We start from the raw sequence: 17,442 nt of genomic DNA, 5'->3' as shown, positions 1-17,442 counted from the left end.
TTCAACGCGTTTCACCCTTCTGGGCTTTATCAAGATCGGTACCACTGTCACAAAGCTGTGTGACCCTGCAACTTTAAACTTTTCTCCTGACCCTGCTAGTTAAAATCTACCTTTGGCAACTTCAGGGAACACGGTGTTACTGCTAAACACTGACCAAAGATTTCTTCAAACCTCAAGAAGTCTGAGGGAACCCAGATGAAAGTAATATTTGGGCTATAAGAAGAAAGGAAAACAAAAAAGGATAACTACATTAACAGAACAGATCATCACCCCTGACCTCTGAATCAAAGAGAAGGTCAGGTGACTTATCAGAAGCACCAGGATCAAACAGTCTGTGAATCCCTCACAGTGAAGAATATCAGCGGTTGCAACCAGGACAGATTAAGGTACCTCTACACTAATTTGCACTGCAGTTTTTTAACTACCTTTTTAACTATCCAGCACACCTGAACCAATTATATGTCCAAGGAGAGTAACTGTGTAACTTTATAACGGTATTTGTTACTAAAGAACTGCAAAGCTGTTACGCTAAATTTCTAATCACAGTTGTAAGGAAGCCGTTACGCTTACCTTCTAATTACATTTGAACATTAGCGCTGAATCTATTTGCTTTTAATATATTAAGATTGATACATTTGTGCATTTTAAATATCTAATTCACCAATTTTTTGTTTGCCATATGTTATCTATAGAATTAATTCTTTTATACCTGGAATTCTAGGGTTTATCAATATATGGTTCTATTCTGTTTTTAAAAGTATTGAATAAGGGAGACGTCCCTTTATTAATTAGGAATAGCATTTGCTGTTGTTTTTATGTGTTTTAATTTTTTTTAAATAAACAAGATTGTATAATAAATTAGTTAGATTGGTATCATCATTTCCAAGCTTCTATTAGCGCTCCTAAATAAACCCTATTTAGAAGCTCTGTTTATTCCAAGAAAAATTTTGTGACAAGAGGTCACAATTTAAGGTTGGAGGAAAAGGAGTTTTAATCTCCTGCAACGGAAACGTTTTTACCTCATTACCAAAGGAGGTAGTGAATGCTAATACCCTAGTTACATTTAAAAATTGTTTGGATACGTGTCTGTCAATAAACAAAATTCATGGATATAATTGCTTGTATTAAATGGGTCATTTTTTAGTGGGATTATTTAAGCTTAACTGGAGCTTTTTGTAAGTATTTTATATTTGTATAAGTTGAACTCGATGAACTTCGGTCTTTTTTTCAACCTCATCTACTATGTTAGTATTCTACTATGTTACTATTTTTTTTACGTAACTATTAATCTCCTTGTTTACGGTGGTTAAGGGATTTTGCAAGACAAATGAGAAAAAGAATGTACACACTACCTTATAAAATATGTATGTTTATCTTATTTCATATATATTGTTTTTTTATGCTTTAGATGCAACAACGGTTCAGAGAAATTGAAACTGATTTCACAGTTGCTACACACTTTTAGTGATTAAAAGTCACTATAAGCCACTTATAAATGTCACTTTTTTAAATTATAACTTTTCTTCTAAAAGAGCAAACAATATTGCATATTTAAGTTTATTTATATTCTAAGACGTTACATGAATTTTTGATGATTCTTTTTTTGTTTAGTAACCAATATCACAAACGTTATTGCAACAGGAAAGTTTGTCTTTATTTTATAATGTTAACTAACCTAGCACCGCACTCTATGAAAACCTGTACAGAAATGAATTGTTAATTCACCTTTGTAATGTATAAGACTATTCTGAAGGTAATACAATAAATGGAGTTCAAACTTCAGCATCTATAGGGTAGATCCTTTTCTAGTTTAACATTTGGACAATTTTTACCTGAAATAGAATCTCACAATATTTTAAAAGCAGTTTGGTTATTGCTGCACTATGTATAAGCAGATTTCCTTCTTAAGAAAACTTCTGTAACTGTATTTTTATCACAGCAGTATCAAGTCAGAACTTGCCATAGATAATATAGTAAACAAACATTACATATATATGGCTAGATTATGAGTTTTGCGGTACAGCTATTCCACTGAAAAATTGGCCATTGCGTGTGGAATGGCCGGGAACGCATATTACGCAAGCATTTTAACCTGTAACGCAACGTCCATTCCGCACTCAAAAAAAATTACATTTGAGTGTGGGGTTTCCATAGCGCCAGTATTACAGATTGTGCGTTCCAACTGAAATGCTTGCGCTAAAGCCTATTCCGACACGAACCATACCGCCATCTGAGAGCAGTAGTTATGGATTTTGTGTAACGAAATGTTTCACAAAACTCATAACTAAACTGTTACAAAGTACACTAACACCCATAAATTACCTATTAACCCCTAAACTGCCACCCTCTCGCATCGCAAACACTATATTAAACTTATTAACCCCTAATCTGCCGCCCACCAACATTGCGACTATTAAATAAAGTTATTACCCCTAATCTGCCACCCACCCACATCGCCAACACTATTTAAATATATTAACCCCCTATACCGCTGCTCCCCGACATCTCCGCCACTAAATAAACCCATTGACCCCTAAACCTCTGGCCCCCCACATCGCCGCCACTAAATAAACCTATTAACCCCTAAACCGCCAGCCCCCCACATCGTAACTACTAAACTAAACTTATTAACCCTTAAAATGTAGGCCCTCCACATCACAAAACTCTAAATTAAACTATTAACCCCTAAACCTAACACCCCCCCAACGTTAAATTAAAATTACAATATAACTATCTTAAAATAAATAAAAACTTACCTGTGAAATAAAAAAAAATAAGTTTAAACTATAAATTAACCTAACATAACTATTCTAATAAAATAAAAAACTACCAATTAAAAAATCTAAATTACAAAAAATATGAAGATAGAAGACGCCCCCGCGATGGATGAAGGTGTCGCCACCTGGATGAAGACTTCTCGCCGCCTGGATGGAGATGAATGTCTGGACTTCAGGAACCGTGAGTAGATATTCTGGGGTTAGTGTTAGGTATTTATTTTTATTTTTTGGGGTTGTTTTTGTTTTGAATTAAGGCTTTGGACAAAATGTAAAAGAGCTGAATGCCCTTTTAAGGGCAGTGAAAAAGAGCTGAATGCCATTTTAAGGGCAATGCCCAAACAAATGCCCCTTTAGGGGCAATGGGTAGCTTAGGTTTTTTTTAGAGTTAGGTTTTTTATTTTGGGGGGTTGTTTTACTGTTGGGGGGATTGTTTTTTTTTTTTTATAGGTAAAAGAGCTGTTTAACTTAGGGCAATGCTCTAAAAAGGTCATTTTAAGGGCTATTAGTAGTTTATTGTAGGTTAGGGGGCGTTTTTATTAGGGGGGGCTTTTTTATTTGTATAGGGCTTTTAGATTAGGTGTAATTGTTTTTATTTTTGATAATTTAATTTATTATTTTTTGTAATCTTAGTGTTTTTTATTTTTCGTAATTTAGTGTTTATTATTTTTTCTAATTTTAGATTTTTGTAAATTTTTTTAGTAGTTAGGTTTTTTTAAATTTGTAATTTAGATTTTTTAATTGGTAGTTTATTTTATTAGGATAGTTATGTTAGGTTAATTTATAGTTTAAACTTAGTTTTTTTTATTTCACAGGTAGGTTTTTATTTATTTTAAGATAGTTATATTGTAATTTTAATTTAAAGTTAGGGTGGTGTTAGGTTTAGGGGTTAATAGTTTAAGTTAGTGTTTTGCGATGTGGGGGCGCTAGTGGTTTAGGGTTTAATAGGTTTATTTAGGTGTTGGTGATGTCGGGGCAGCAGATTAGGGGTTAATAACTTTATTTAGTTGCAGCGATGTTGGGAAGTGGCGGATTATGGGTTAATAACTTTATTTAGTGGCGGCGATGTCGGGGAGCAGTGGTTTAGGGGTTAATAACTTTATTTAGTGGTGGCGATGTCGGGGAGCGGCGTATTAGGGGTTAATAACTTTATTTAGTGGCTGCCATGTTGGAGAGAGGAGGATTAGGGGTTAATAGCTTTTATTAGTGTTGGCGACGTTGGGGAGCGGTGGATTAGGAGTTAATCACTTTATTTAGTGTCGGCTATGTTGGAGAGCGGCGGATTAGGGATTAATAATTTCATTTAGCATCAGGGAGCAGCGGATTAGGGATGTTTAGACTAGGGGTTTATGTTAGGGTGTTAGGTTTAAATGTAACTTTCTTTTTCCCATAGACATTAATGAGATTGCGTTACGGTGATTTGTCATTCCGCGCTTCAAGTGTTTTTTTTCTAACACTTTCTCCCTATTGATGCCTATGGGGGAAAGCATGCACAAGCACATTAAATCAGCCCTTGGCTTTTGTGCGGCTTAACGCACCATAACGCACAGCACAAGGAGGCTTTTCAATAACTCGTAATGGCAGCGCTATGGAGAGTGAAATAACTCAGTTTTTTGGGGCGTTATTTGTGCACCCTGTTTAACGCAAAACTCGTAACCTAGGTGATAATGATCATATAGTTTTCAAATAATTACTTCAAAATTCTCTTCATACTAAAGACATGAGACATCACAATAATGCAAATGTATCTAATGGTCTGAATATTTTTCATATTAAGCACAAGCTAATATATGTGCATCGCAGTGCTGGTTTGTCTTTTTACTAGTAAGGAGAAGATTGGTTACTTTTTATAGTCAAAATTCTTTAAAGGGACATAATACTCATATGCTAAATCACTTGAAAGTGATGCAGCGTAACTATAAAAAGCTGACAGGAAAATATCACCTGATAATCTCTAATTAAAAAAGAAGATATTTTACCTCACAACTTCCTCAGCTCAAGTATTCTGTAAAAAAATTATTTCAGTTACTGCCCAGCTACAGGTTAAAAAAAAAAGAAAAAAAAAAAAAAAAGAAAAAATGAACAGCAGCCAATCGGGATCAGCAATGCTGAGGTCATGAACTCTTTTACTGTGATCTCATGAGATTTCACTTAACTCTCATGAGATTTCATAGTAAACTTCCTTAAACTGAATAGGGAAATAACATGAGTGTGCATGAGGCTCACTCCCTTGCCGGTCCCGGGACAGGCATACTGATTTGCTGCTTAAAGTCCTTTACAAAGGGTTTTGAATACTTAGGACATTTTGAGGTAAAAGATCTTCCTTTTTTACATAGAGATGTTCAGGTGACATTTTCTAATGAGCTTTTTACAGCTATGCTGCATCACTTTCAAGTGTTTAAACATTTGGGTACCATGGCCCTTTAATAGGGGTGAGGCTGTAATGATGAAATTAAATAGTAAACTAAATTGTGTCTTAAAGGACCAGTCAACACAGTAGATTTGCATAATCAACAAATGCAAGATAACAAGACAATGCAATAGCACTTAGTCTGAACTTCAAATGAGAAGTAGATTTTTTTTCTGACAATTTTAAAAGTTATGTATTTTTCCACTCCCCTTGTACCATGTGACAGCCATCAGCCATTTATAAATGCATACACACTTTTTCTTGCACATGCTCAGTAGGAGCTGGTGACTCAAAAAGTTTAAATATTAAAAGACTGTCCACATTTTGTTAATAGAAGTAAATTGGAAAGTTGTTTAAAATAGCATGCTCTATCTAATTAATGAAAGTTTAATTTGATTGAGTGTCCCTTCAAATGTAGCTTGCTTTTTTAATAGTGCAGCTCTTGCCGCCAGCTTTGAGACCACACTATTATAGGAGGCCTGCTAGAAGGATGCAGGTTGTAATAGCATGGTCTTCCTGCTGGTGGTTGGTGAGACCCGCGCTATTATGGGCTAAAAAACCTTAACGACCAGCTACATACAAGGTATGTTGTTATCATTAAGGGGTAAAAGAAGTAATCTTTTGATTATAATTATTCACTCAAAAATACACATTCATGATAATATGGGCCACATTTATTAAAGAGAAATTAAACACTTTGAGATGGTAATATAAAATAATAAATCATATGTATAAAAAAAAACTCTGCGATATACATTCATTATTTATTTTGTCCCCTTTTCCTGTAATTTAATTCTGAAATTGTGAGCTTTTCAGTTACTGTTAGAAATGGAGATGCAATACACTGTCATATTCTACACAGCCATTGGCTGAACACTCTAGTGACCTATTTATAACTGTCTCTAATTGGTCACAGCAGAGAAGGTAACCTAAGTTACAACATGGCAGTTCCCATTGTTTTATAGACACTAAAACTTTACACTTATTTTGTCAATATTTAAACAGCTAATGAAACTTTAAAAAATACAGCTACATGTTATTCTCAGACTAATCTTTTATTTGAAGGCTTCATTCTATCTAGGATTTGTTTAGTGTTTAAAGGGAAATGAAACCCAAATTTTTTCTTTCATGATTTAGAAAGAGCATACAATTTTAAACAACTTTCTAATTTACTTCTATTATCTAATTTGCTTTAATCTCTTGATAGACTTTGGTGAAAATCATATCTAGATAGGCTCAGTAGCTGCTGATTGTTTGCTGCACATAGATGCCTCGCGTGATTGGCTCACCCATGTGCATTGCTATTTCTTCAACAAAGGATATCTAAAGAATGAAGCAAATTAGATAATAGAAGTAAATTGGAATGTTGTTTAAAATTGTTTTCTCTACTGGAATCATGAAAGAATATTTTTGGGTTTAGTGTCCCTTTAATGTCCCTTTAAGCTGTGGACACAGGTTTGGGGCCATAGCATTTAAGGCTCATGTGAGCGAGCCTGTAAAGCTAGTTTAAGTAGCTGCAGTCTTAAGACAGCTGCTGCTTAACATCTCTGCCACTTAGTGTAGCAGGTTTAAATAATTTTGATCTAATTTGCATGATTAACAGTTGCTTGTGAGCTGTGGGCAGCATTGCTCAAGCAGCAGCTTGTGCAAAGATAAAAGTGGGCAGTGGGTGTATGACAGTGAACTTTGTTTACCCAGCACGTGATATATGGGGCCATATGAAGCTGTTTGCTTAGAGACAGAAAAAAATGTTTAAGTCAAAACAAGGTGAGTTAAATGATGTTTTCAAACAGTAATGTAAATTAAGTTAATTCAAAAAAAAAAAGATGAAAATAATGCTCAATATACAGGTGAAACTCGAAAAATTAGAATATTGCGCAAAAGTTCATTTATTTCACTAATGCAACTTAAAAGGTGAAACTAATATATGAGATAGGCAGCTCACAGGAGCGGTCACACATTAACATGGCTCCAGCAATACTAAATTTATAATAAATCTTGCATGTCATCCAGAACCTAGCTGAGCCTTGCACAAAGCCATGAAGCCTTTCTAAACCCCTTCTTGATGTCTAGGAAGCGCTAAACTTGTATCCTGTTACAGCTGTGCCGCACCAAGAACTGAAGCTGGTTCTCCTATTGCATATACAGCGGCCATCTTTGAGGACTAGCAATTCTAGAGGCTTTGGGCCTATACAGCGCATTGAAGCCGAATACCCCACAGTGTGATCACCTAAAAGCCTGTTACCCAAGATCAGTATGACGGAAGCTAAAAATCTACTAGAAGCCCTACGTTATATACTTGCGGAACACCATGCCGCACTGGAACTTTCGCTTTATGGGGCATTCAGATCTGTCGACACCTGTACACCTCGATTAGACCTACTCCCTAATCTGACTTTGGCGGATGATGCGGGTGACTGCATTGCGGATCTCCAGCGCCCAAGTGAACCCGTCGATCGGATAACAGATTTGCCTACTTCTGTTTGGGAGCCCGATGAGGTGGAGGTAAACCTTGTGACCACGACTTTTACTTTACACGACACCGACCTACAGAAGATCAGAGATACTGGCGACACTGTTGTACAACTAACCCCTACATTGGGTCCTGCAAGAGGGGTTCAGACACCCAAGAGAGTTCACGCCGCAGTTTCTTTTCGTGAACAGAGGGAGACAGAGACGCATCTGCAGCGGTCTATCAGAGCTGCAAACATTTCTGTCATGGAGCTCTTAGAACGGAGATTTGGCTCTATTGCTTTACAACCCGCTGAACATTCTAGGTATCACAGCTGCATACATTTATTGACATTAAAATGGGACCCTGGAGGCATAGCTTGAGAAGGGGCATCGGATAATCCGGAGTTCCCTATGATTATGCTAGCAGCTTTTGGTCTGCAGCATTTATGACACCCACTTTGAAACTGAACAATCTCTCGCACACTAACTAGTGGGACTGCTTATTGTGCTTACATTCCCGGCTGGACCCCCGCAGCAGTAAAATATTCTGGGACAGATGAGTTTATATTTTTCAAGACTGTTCTGCAGTTGAGCCTGCTCTGGGACATAGCACGCAATAGTTGCTGAGGAAGCAGCCACCATATACAATAATAGGCAGTTTTTTGAAGACTGTAACTCTTATGACACTATAGCTCATTAAAGATGAGCCTACCTTTTCACAGTTTGGCAGCCTATGTTTGTGAGATAAGTCCAATGCACTACAGTATTTGTTGATTCTCTTAGGCTACTCATGACCCAAAAATGTTATACGCATGTTCTACATCTTGTTAGCATTCATTTGCCAGTGAGAATTTGCTATGCTCCTGCACCGCATGCTGGAGAATCCTGTTTGTTACAGTTCCTGTGTGTTATTTATGTGTCTCTAGGATACTTGTGGTTTTATACACCTGATGCTCTAAATATGTTGTATCATTTATAATAGCTTGCATATGGGATATGAGCACTCTGTTGCTTGCAGTTAGATACCATCATGTTGGGGTGTTATATTGACAATTTGTCTCCTATACCTCTCACAAGCCTTTGCCCCTTCATGATCATTACATTTTATATATAGGCCCTTACTGTTTATTTGCACCTACCATGTTTTTAATATATTTTAAATACCTCCTCACATAACAGTTGTATGTTTGTAATCTTCCTGTGTGACGTTCCGCGGCCTGCGGCCGGGGCGGCGAGACGTCTATATCTTATGCACTTACAGCTCCACAGCATCATTTTGGTCTAATTTTTCCATCAGTATGCAAATTACCACACTTGAGCGTTGATTACACTGTGCTTTATGATAGAGCTCCAGCTGTGCTCCCAACATTAAAACTAGAACTAGGCTCTCATATTCCAGAAATACCACTGCCTTACTAGGTAGTCAGCCTATTTTTGTTTTCTTCTTGCTTACTACTCTGTTTAAGAGGTTTTACATGCGATCATACTGCCCTGCACCCCTGCACCTCTATGGTCTGCCCGCTCTGCATTTGCTGCCTCTCATTTTACTATGTTACTTCCTCTCCAACCCATAGTGAACACTTTAGTATTTAAATCACATATGCTAATTACTTTATCCACAACCTTTTTACTTCCTTTGTAGTTACTTGCAGACCAAACAGCATGTTCACATTTACATGTACACATGCTGGCTTCTCTGTTCTTATATTTACCCCAGTCAGTAAGTCAAGCCACTCACATATTTACCAACTCAGCATTTTTAGTCTGTGGGCATCTTACTGAGCGCTCTCCTGACCTATTCCAGGACATAGAGTGTGGACTTACAACTTGCTAGTATAGATATAGACACACTATGACACAATGTTTTAATTTTGCAGCTTAACATAGTGCCTCTAGTGCAGGCAGGCCCTGCATCTCTACAATCACCACTTATGCCCTCCCTATGCACTACATTGCGAATAAGTCCCATGCATTTCGCCTATTTTGTTAATACAGAACCCATGGCTTCCTTAACCTAGGTATAATCTTAACCTATCATCTAATTACTATACCAATAACTTAGTACGCTATAGTGACCACCTTATCTCCACCATACCCCCCCCCCCCCACCATAATGTGCCTCCTAATTCAGGAGGATAATCTACGCGGTCTCTCTAACTAGTACCGCAACCATCTCTACTTTTTTTTTTACTTGCAGCTTTTCATTTTCCCACAGCGTTGGCTTTATCCCTCTTTTTTTTTTGCCTTTAGCATAATCAAAATGATCAGCTTCCCTTACAAATTGAGTTAAAAGTTTTAAATCTAACAACTCTCCCAGTCTTAAACCTACTCAATTTAAAGTCCACCCTACTTATACACCGTTAAAATTGTATTACTGTATTATTAGTTACCAGTTATAACATCATGAAAATGTAAAATCTGAGGTGAATGCTAAGAGATCTGTAATAGATCTACCCTATTTTAGGTAGCCTTCTACAAATGTTTATTCTTCCTTTTCATGGTTTGAGACCCTGGAGAGGCCTCATATTTTTACAGAGAAGGTTTCGATTATCATTGGCATCTATCTACTTTGTCTTGCAATAGTACAATTGATATTATTAACCTTGGTTTATGCAGCCTATAATGTATACTATATATGTTTCCTTGTTATTGTTTCTTTTTGCAGGCGACTGTATATTGCTCAATTGTTTGACTTGTTTGCCGACATTTTTCCCTCAATAAAAATATTTAAAAAAAAAACAAAAAAAAAAAACTAATATATGAGATAGACTCCTTGCATGAAAAGCAAGATAGTTCAAGCCGTGATTTGTCATAATTGTGATGATCCACAATCTCAGAAAATTAGAATATTGTGAAAAGGTGCAATATTCTAGGCTCAAAGTATCCCACTCTAATCAGCTAATTAAGCCATAACACCTGCAAAGGGTTCCTGAGCCTTTAAATGGTCTCTCAGTCTGGTTCAGTAGGAATCACAATCATGGGAAAGACTGCTGACCTGACAGTTGTGCAGAAAACCATCATTGACACCCTCCATAAGGTGGGAAAGCCTCAAAAGGTAATTGCAAAAGAAGTTGGATGTTCCCAAAGTGCTGTATCAAAGCACATTAATAGAAAGTTATGTGAAAGGGAAAAGTGTGGAAGAAAAAGGTGCACAAGCAGCAGGGATGACCGCAGTCTGGAGAGGATTGTCAGGAAAAGGCAATTCAAAAGTGTTGGGGACTTTCACAAGGAGTGGACTGAGGTTGGAGTCAGTGCATCAAGAGCCACCACACACAGACGGGTCCTGTACATGGGCTTCAAATGTCGTATTCCTCTTGTCAAGCCACTCCTGAACAACAAACAATGTCAGAAGGCGTCTTACCTGGGCTAAAGAAAAACAGACCTGGTCTGTTGCTCAGTGGACCAAAGTCCTCTTTTCTGATAAGAGCAAATTTTGCATCTCATTTGGAAACCAATGACCCAGAGTATGGAGGAAGAATGGAGAGGCACACACTGCAAGATGCTTGAAGTCCAGTGTGAAGTTTCCACAGTCTGTGTTGATTTGGGGAGCCATGTCATCTGCTGGTGTTGGTCCACTGTGCTTCATTAAGTCCAGGGTCAATGCAGCCGTCTACCAGGAGATTTTGGAGCACTTCATGCTTCCTTCTGCAGACAAGTTCTATGGGGATGCTGACTTCATTTTCCAGCAGGACTTGGCACCTGCCCACATTGCCAAAAGCACCAAAACCTGGTTTAATGACCGTGGGATTACTGTGCTTGATTGGACAGCAAACTCGCCTGACCTGAACCCCATAGAGAATCTATGGGGCATTGCCAAGAGAAAGATGAGAGACATGAGACCGAACAATGTAGAATAGCTGATGGCCGCTATTGAAGCATCCTGGTCTTCCATAACACCTCAGCAGTGCCACAGGCTGATAGCTTACATGCCACGTCGCATTGAGGCAGTAATTGCTGCAAAAGGTGCCCAAACCAAGTACTGAGTACATACAGTATGCATGCTTATGCTTTTTAGAGGTCCGATATTGTTCTATGTACAATCCTTGTTTTATTCATTGCATGTAATATTCTAATTTTCTGAGATTGTGGGGTTTTCATGAGCTGTAAGCCATAATCATCACGATTATGACAAACCACGGCTTGAACTATCTTGCTTTGCATGTAATGAGTCTATCTCATATATTAGTTTCACCTTTTAGTTGCATTACTGAAATAAATTAACTTTAGTACAATATTCTAATTTTTCGCGTTTCACCTGTATAACTCATACAAACTTGATATGGTTTTCTATATGTTTAGATGTTTGATGAAAATACATAAAAATATACAATTTAAACCTGATCAAACTTATCTGAAGGTGATTAGAGTGTCTCACTTTTATTTTAATCTCTGCATGACATGCTTTAAAAATATGTAACACATTGCTAATTGTCTCTCATTTACTTTTCCACCTTCAACCATAGTAGTATATGCCTCTAATTGAAGCTATAAAAAGGTCACTCACAGCTAGAATTAAGTTCAGTAATTGCTTGCTGCATTATCACTTGAAAATTTCAAAATGTCATTTCATCGGCAGGCTTACAAATCCAAATGGTCAGGAATTATGTAAATGAAAAAAGAAAACTTATTTTGAAGTTACAAATGTAACAAAAATGAAAAGATAATAAAAGTGCAAATATATATTATTTTTTTTTGCTTTGTAATGTCTCTTTTATGTATCACAGCTTTAATAAATCAAAGTAGTTTAATAATGAAATGGTTACACAACTATCCTATTCCAGTTTAATCTGGACTAAAAACTGCCTGTCACAATGCATAATGTACATTTCTAATACTCACTGGTGACATAAGCAAGCTCTATCAACAATGTCATGATTTAAGAATTATTGCTTTCTTCCATGTGCCACATTTATTTCATAATTTAATCAATTGGCATAATGAGGCATCTAACGCTGATATTTATGACAATCAGTTACTGTAGGTCAAAGATAAATAAGAAATCAATTTTTTATTCAGTGAGTAAAGCTGCACAACAATGAGCATTATCAATTCATAATGGCAGATTGGTACTCAAAATAACAATTTAAATATCATTTAGTGCTTTGTTATATTTTTAAAATGTGTGAAAAGATTGTTTTAAAGGCAAAGCAGAAGAATATCTGAATGTAAAGAAGAATATCTGTAAATGTAAAGAAGAATATATGTGAATGTAAAGAAGAATATCTGTGAATGTAAAGAAGAATATCTGTGAATATAAAGAATATTATCTGTGAATGTAAATAAGAATATCTGTGAATGTAAAGAAGAATATATGTGAATGTAAAGAAGAATATCTGTGAATATAAAGAAGAATATCTGTGAATGTAAATAAGAATATCTGTGAATGTAAAGAAGAATATCTGTGAATGTAAATAAGAATATCTGTGAATGTAAAGAAGAATATCTGTGAATATAAAGAATATTATCTGTGAATGTAAAGAAGAATATCTGAATGTAAAGAAGAATATCTGTGAATGCAAAGAGAACTTCATGAAAGAAATTTTTTCCAAAATGTACATGTGTCTGTGCTTCAAAACAAGGTAAGGAGGGCATGGAAGTCAGTAAGCGGCTGGACTGTACTTGCTAGTAGGCATGTGCAGATCTTTGTGTGTTGTACTTTCACACAATCAAATCCAGCATCGAAAAGAGCCAAATGCCCCTATCCGTGGCCATATTCAGCATTTGTTTGAGAAACAATAGGCAGAATACACATGCCAACTTGCAAGGTATTTTGCAATGCTGGTTATGTTAAATATTTGATTGGCATAACATGCAGTACTGCTGACTGGTGGGTATGGTCCTTAAAATGCAGAAAAATAGAGATCAGCACTGGGACATTCTCTTGATGCAAATATTGGCTTGAAAAGTCTAAAGAAGCCATTTTAACACTGATTTGTAGCAACAGCTGCATGGTGTTATGCTGGCACTACAGATCTCCAGCTTACTACCAGCAATAAAGTCCCAGAAAATATGGTGACAAACTCAACCCAATACAATTTACAGTTACTATCATCTTAGTATAGTATTTAGAGCAAACAGGTAAAACAATTTGGATTAGTTTAAAGTTTTAGTTTTAGCTTTTTCGATTATGGCACATGATAATATATGTGACCTAAATGTAGCCCCCAATCAGCAAGCGCTGTCCAGGGTTCTGAACCAAAAATAGGCCAGCTGCTAAGCTTACATTATTGCTTTTTCAAATAAAGAGACCAAGAGAACGAAGAAAAATTGATAATAGGAGAAAATTAGAAAGTTGCTTAAAATTGCATGCTCTATCTGAATCAGGAAATAAAAAAAATGGATTCAGTGTCCCTTTAACACATAAGGATCCATTTATTTGCCTTCGTAAACAGGAATTCAATAATGTAGGAACAAGAACTGCAAAACACACTGCAGTGAACATGTTTGGACTTTGCATGCACAAAGGTACATTCCCAATAAAACACATTCATGAAGACACAACCTCATTTGAACATTTTATTTGCAGTTACAAAATTGAAATGGAACAGATTCACATTTTAGAGTTTCAGTAGTGTTAAAATCCAGTATAAAAAACATCACAAAAGCATTTATAATAGAAATATATATTTTGTCTTTTTGATTACAGATGTAGATCATGCCAAACAAGAAATAATGCTTTTATACTTTTAAAATATTTAAATTAAAAATATAGTGATTGAGCAAATATGCCCATTATGCACATCAGTGTGAGTGTGACTTATAAACAAGCATTAACAGAAAGAGATTGCTATATGCTATATATAGCTGTGTGTGTTTGTGTGTGCACATAGCTAATGTATAGTCCTGGCCACTGCAGATGGACTATACATTAGCTATGAATAGAGCTTTACTGAGTAGATACCATGTATGATAATACACCTCTACATCACCTATGTTCAATATAATATAATGATTCTTGGAAAACTTGCAATGGTCTCCAAAAGGCCATTTTGAGGGTTTATCAACACAATAATGGCCTTCTTTTTTTTTGCACATCAAAAATGTCATAATAGAGGTCAGGTGGAAACATTCTATCAAAATATTAATTCACCAATACAGACTAAAGTCTCTGATCAATGACAACACAAGCACAGCTGGGTCACAGAGGCTTTTTTGTACATATCTTTTACAAAGCATCAGTGCATGTTACCTGCTGACAGGGTATATATCTTGTGCACAGACTCACTAGACAAATCACACAAGTGAATAACACTAAGCTCTCCAGATCAGTCTATAGATGGCAAACTATAACAGCACTAGCAATAACAATGATCAGGAACAGTCTTCATCTAGTAGAGCAGGTTTAGGCTCACATTGCAAGGCACCCTGAGTTCTCAATATCTTGTCTAAGTTGTGAAGTTGGTTCCAACTCTAAGGGCGAGATTTATCAATTTGCAAACAAACAAGGTTCACATATTGCGAATCTGTGGCATTTCATAATTTTTCAGAATGAGCAAGATTTTTATCCTCCAACTTTAAGGTGTCGGAGAGGGTTTAGGAAGCAGTCGACAACTCATAGAGGCATTCACCTTGTGATTGAAAAAAGCCCTAAAGATTTCTCAAACCAAGTGTGTTAGGACTGGATACAATAACAATCAAATAATCAATAAGAAACCATATTTCTATATTAAAAAGGGCTTTAGAGTCTTCCCGGATATACTTGGGGCTCCATTATCATTGCACTTTCCCTACATTTTCGCCTATTAATACACTATCGTAAATTATCTCCTATTAATTAAAACAAAATACAACCAAAATAAATGAAATACAACCTAAAAAATTGACCACTCTATTATATCTCGCCAAGGCACACATGTGCGCCAAATGAAGCTTTAAAATGCGCTTTTTCAGTTGTATTTTTAACAAATCGACTGAATAATCACCAAATTTCCTATTTATCATTATTTTGCGCCATAGGAGAACTTAATATTTTCCTACAATTATTGGAGTGAAAAACTTTTCAAAAACCAACACATAAAAATTACTTTTCAACAAGATAAAGTGCAAAATTTTTAAAATCTTAAAATTATCATTGATTTGAATATCTTCTATTCATAATTTCTAATTTTTTGGTGTAATAATCCCTCTTAAATTCAGAATCAGCTTTTAATATTGCATTTTTCTTTTTGCAATCTTAACATTTCTTTAAAAAATTAAGGCGCAGATTACGAGTTTTGCGTTAGAGGCTATGCGGTGCTAACAAGCAGTTTTCCCTTACTGCTCACTTACATGCAGCACTGGTATTACGAGTTTTCAGGAACCCATCGTTAAAAGACAAGAAGTTAACGTTGAGCAAAATTTTGCTCATTACCGCACTCCAATACCAGCGCTGCTGGTCAGCGGTGAGCTGGTCGTACGTGCTCGTGCACGATTTCCCCATAGGAATCACCGGGGAGAGCCGTCTGAAAAAAAGTTTAACACCTGTAAAAAAGCAATGTAAAACTCAGTAACGCAGCCCCATTGATTCCTATGTGGAAATAAAAGTTATGTCTACACCTAACACCCTAACATGAACCCTGAGTCTAAACACCCCTAATCTTACACTTATAAACCCTAATCTGCCACCCCCCACACCTACATTATATTTATTAACCCCTAATCTGCTGCCCCAACATCGCCAATACCTACATACTATTTATTAACCCCTAATCTGCTGGCCCCAATGTCGCCGCAACCTACCTACTATTTATTAACCCCTAATCTGCCGCCCCCAATGTCGCCACCACTATATTAAAGTTATTAACCCCTAAACCTATGTCTAACCCTAACACCCCCTAACTTAAATATAATTTAAATAAATCTAAATAAATATTACTATCATTAACTAAATTATTCCTATTTAAAACTAAATACTTACCTGTAAAATAAACCCTAAGCTTGCTACAATATAACTAATAGTTACATTGTAGCTATCTTAGGGTTTATTTTTATTTTACAGGCAAGTTTGTATTTATTTTAACTATGTAGAATAGTTAGTAAATTATTAACTACTTAATAACTACCTAGCTAAAATAAATACAAAAGTACCTGTAAAATAAAACCTAACCTAAGTTACATGAACACCTAAAATTGTACAAGAAAGCAATGCCTGAAAAGATACAACGATTTGTAAAGGAGGCAATCTAAACTGCACACTTTGATCAGGAGTTATCTGAAAAAATGTACAGTAAGCATGATACAATATTAATGTTGCTTATTAATAAAATAAATTGAGACTTCATGAATTAGTTTTTATTTTATATTATTGTTATTATCAATAAGAATGATGCTTTTTAGATATTCAAATAGTTATTTTCATCTTTACTAATGAATAATAAATGCCTTACGTCACTAAATAACAAAATTAAGTCTGTCTGTGTCTTGTAATTTTTATTTTCACTCTTCAAAATGTATTAATTGAACTATGTATACATATAAAGCAATCTATTGTGTAATTGTCTCAATCTGCCCAAAAAAATTTTTAGACAGTAATAGGATTAAGAGATTAGTCTTGTAACAATAGAAGTTTGGATTGAATCAATAAAGTATTTGCTCTATTTCAAGACAAGGCATTTAGTTAATGCACTTAAAAAAAGTTATTAGAAACACTATTAAAATTATTAATTTTATGATTTTTACTATTAAATATTTTTTATAAATATATTTTTAAGTCAAAACAATAAGAGCACCCAGGTAGCTTTGCCCCATTGAGATGACTTTTTCCAGTTCTGGGGGTGAATCAGATCTACTGCCCATGGTTTTCATGGACAATGATGGGACTGATAG

At 35.8% G+C, this 17,442-nt stretch overlaps 1 protein-coding gene across 1 annotated transcript in view; it reads right to left on the bottom strand.

The window, feature by feature from the left end:
* The window catches only part of LOC128656309 (inactive N-acetylated-alpha-linked acidic dipeptidase-like protein 2), a 563,404-nt gene that overhangs the window by 527,363 nt on the left and 18,599 nt on the right, over positions 1-17,442 (bottom strand). The gene's annotated exons all lie outside the window — the stretch shown is intronic.

This window comes from Bombina bombina, chromosome 4, assembly GCF_027579735.1.
Source record: "Bombina bombina isolate aBomBom1 chromosome 4, aBomBom1.pri, whole genome shotgun sequence".
In the NCBI taxonomy this organism is placed as follows: Eukaryota; Metazoa; Chordata; class Amphibia; order Anura; family Bombinatoridae; genus Bombina; species Bombina bombina.
This window is presented reverse-complemented; position numbering and strand designations above follow the sequence as displayed.